The sequence below is a fragment of the Alligator sinensis genome, unplaced genomic scaffold (genome assembly GCF_000455745.1).
Source record: "Alligator sinensis unplaced genomic scaffold, ASM45574v1 scaffold706_1, whole genome shotgun sequence".
NCBI classification, from domain to species: Eukaryota; Metazoa; Chordata; order Crocodylia; family Alligatoridae; genus Alligator; species Alligator sinensis.
Window position 1 is genome coordinate 25227 of NW_005842683.1, and position 3735 is coordinate 28961.

Here is a 3735-nt window from a genome sequence, read left to right on the forward strand (position 1 = left end):
TCCCCTTGCCATCCCAGCTGGGCTCATCCCATCCCCAGCAGCAGGTGGGAAGCTGGCTTTAGCCACATGCTGCTCTGGATGGGATGGATCCAGCTGGGTCAGCACTGGCCAGGAAAAGTGGCATGCAACTGAAGTTGGCTTCCCACAGGCTGCTGGGGATGGGAGAAGCCCGGCCGGGTCTGCACCAGCCAGCAGAAGTGGCGGCGGAGCCATGTGCCGCTTAGGATGGGACGAGCCCGGCTGGAGAAGCAGGGGCTCAGCTGCATTTTTCCCCTTCATGCACTGGTCAGTCCTGAGCGGCACACAGCTCCACCGCCACTTCTGCTGGCTGGTGCAGACCTGGCCGGGCTCCTCCCGTCCCCAGCAGCTCATGAGAAGCTGACTTCAGCCGCATGCTGCTCCAGATGGGATGGACCCAGCTGGATCAGCACTGGCCACGAAAAGTGGCATGGAGCTTAGGCTGGCTTCTTACATGCTTCTGGGGATGGGAGGGGCCCATCTGGGTCTGCACTGGCCAGCAGATTGGTATAACGTGACCAGCCTATGGCTGGGGGGGGGGCCGGGTCCCTAGATCTGAGAATGGGAGGGGCCCATCTGGGTCTGCACTGGCCAGCAGATTGGTATAACGTGACCAGCCTATGGCTGGGGAGGGGTCAGGCTCCCTAGATCTGAGACTTGATGTAGGCTACGGCACAGAGACTCACTCTGGAACAACGTGCTAATAAATTTGTGTCTGTACCTGCCAGGAATCCAAGTAGCAAGTGGTTGATACCTGGTACGCTCATGTGAGTAAAAAATGCTTTTTGCTTTCTGTGTGACCTTCAAAATGTTTTTATCCTACTAAAATATGCCATACTTTGTGAGAGTCATTGCCTCTGTATGAGAAAGCAGAATCATAGCCACTGAATTAAATTCATGCCCTGTGGGAATAATCACAATTCAGCAAAATGGGCCGGAAGGAAAAGCCGGAGTTCTAAGTGTGCACCCTAAAAGACGCCACGGAAGAGTCAGAAGCACAACCTTAGAACCAGGACAGCTGTCCGGTGACAGCAGTCCAGTAGGCATGATGGGAATCCTCTACTCTCATGAGATTTTGGAAAGCAAGAGGACATGAAAGCAACATGTAGGCAGAGACATTGCAGGGCCTTGGGGCCACATTAATAAGTGAGGACAACTATGTTCCCACTCTGGTCACGCCACGGAAGAGTCAGAAGCACAACCTTAGAACCAGGACAGCTGTCCGGTGACAGCAGTCCAGTAGGCATGATGGGAATCCTCTACTCTCATGAGATTTTGGAAAGCAAGAGGACATGAAAGCAACATGTAGGCAGAGACATTGCAGGGCCTTGGGGCCACATTAATAAGTGAGGACAACTATGTTCCCACTCTGGTCAGTGGCTAATTGTGAGTACATCTTCACTAGCTTCAAGCCACTCAAACCTGCTGCCAAAAAATAAGCCCTTTCACTTACACTTTTACCTGCTCTGAACAGGAAATGAGGCAGTGAGGGTGGTCCAAGGACAGTCGAAGCAGATCACACACAGAGAGTGAGAGACGTTACCAGAATGTCCTCACCACCACATTTCTTCAGAAAAGCAGGGATGTCCTGAGGCTCATTTAATGTTTGTAAAATGCTTGGAGAGCCCCACATAGATGCACTGCATAGAAATGCAAAATAAATTTTGATTTATTTGGTTGGCACCTTGGGCTGAGATTTTCAAAGCTGAATCAAAAGGCCAACTTCCATTAAAATGAATGGGATTTAGAGGGTTCCAAATCTTTTATGACAACTTTGTAACATGCCTATCTACCCCTTTTTGCAAATCTCAGCCATAGGTGCCAGACTAGGAGCCATTGCTATGAGTTATTACCAGAGGGCTGGTGAGCCAGGATAGGCTTCTATCCCTACTGTAGGTATTTTAGATAAATGGGTTGAAGGCCAGGGAGTGAACATGAAACTGGGAGGTGGAGAGGTAGTGGAATGGGGGTGGGTAATGAAATGGGAGGTGGAAAGGAAATGAGGGTTGGGGAAGGGTGGTGAAATGAAGAAAGTCAGCTACAGAAAGAAAAAAAAAGAATAAGAAAAAAGAACTTAAAAAGAAATTAAGAGGAAGTAAATTAAAGAAGGTCTCATGTTCTAATAAACTGGGATTTGGGATTGGGATGTGGGGGTTCTGGTTGTGCTTCCTGGGGTGGCTGGGAGGTGGGAGCAGTGAGGGAAGGAACTTTTCGGGGAGCTACTGCCTCTGGCCCAGGAAGGAATTCCCAGCTTATGGAGACCCAACCTGGACCCTGACCTTGTTACTTCCAACCATCAGCACCCCTTCATGGACCAGTTTGTAACCTGGCTGGCCCACCTCCATGCTGCTTGGAACAGCCGTGGAAAAATTTGAGTTAATTGTGGGTAACCATATGTCATCAAAATTGATAAGGCCGCCTGCTGGCTCAGAGCGCTGATCTTGCTGGAGCCAGGCCAGGTCTGGGGGCTCTCTGGGGTCACCCATGTCTCAGCTTCTCCCTGACTCCCTGGGGCTTGTGGCAGGGGTAGGTGGGCACTGACCACCTGCTTGGACAGTCTTAGTGCTGGCAGGGAAAAGCGCTCTTATTTGCTAGGGCTTTTGTGGGGGAGGGAAAAGCCACAACTGCAGTCCCCAGGCTGCTCTGCTGAGTAGCTCGAGGTGGGAGAGCCCAATTTGGCCCCACCACTGTATTCCCCACCAACCCCCAGGTGCCCCCACCCAGAGTGGTCCATGCCCCATGACCTGGCCAGCCTGCCTTCATGCTGTCTGGAGTGGCCATGGAAAAATTTCAACCAATCACAGGTAACCGTGGTTCATTAAAATTGACAAGGCTGCCTGGTGACTTAGATAGTAGGGCTTGCCAGAGCCCAGCAGGGTCTGGGGGCTCTCTGGGACTCAGGGGGTGGGGCCAGGCACCCTGCCAAACAGCCTGAGAAAGGAAAATGGCTGGCTGCACTCAGTGGGCAGCTCCCTTTCCTTGTCCTCCAGCTTCTTCCACTCTCCAAGGAGCCTTTTCCTCTCCAACCCAAGAACAATGTAAAAGTGCCACTGTCACTTTATCTTATAAGCAAAGCTATGTGGTCATAAGGTGGTGCCTTGGCTTTTAATGGAGTTTAATGCACACTGCAGTGTCATGGGACCCCTTGGGATAAACATCAAAAGATGTCTTCCAAGCGTTGCTTTACTGTGTTGTCTCTCCTCTGCCAAGCTGGGTTTGAGGCTCATGGAGGGAGGCAACCAACAGGGTTTTCATGGAGGCTATTTTTTGCTTGGCTTAACTGCCTGCCTTGGCTGGGAGTCACTGGGGCCCCCTGGGGACTTGTGGGGAGAGACAAAATGCACTGGTCAACTGCTAATGGCTGGCAACTCAAATCCCCTGGCCAGACACTGGTACAGGTCAGGTTGGATCATAATCTGCCTGACCAATATGTTCTAGCTAGCTTTGGCTCTTTGGGATGTTAGTTAGGGGAGTTGCAGCAATCTTTGCCCTATGTCAGTGGTTTCCAATCTGTGGTACGGATATCACCAGTGGTACGCAGACAATCTGTCAGTGGTACATGTTAACAGACATGAACGCCTCATGGCAGCGGCGGGGGTGTAGCAGTTGTGAATAGGGATCATCTGCAGATGGCCACACTGATGTCGGTGAGGGCAGGGTGAGTGGGGACTGCCCACAGGTGGCAGCAGTGGTGTTGGCAGCGGGGAGCGGGGAGTG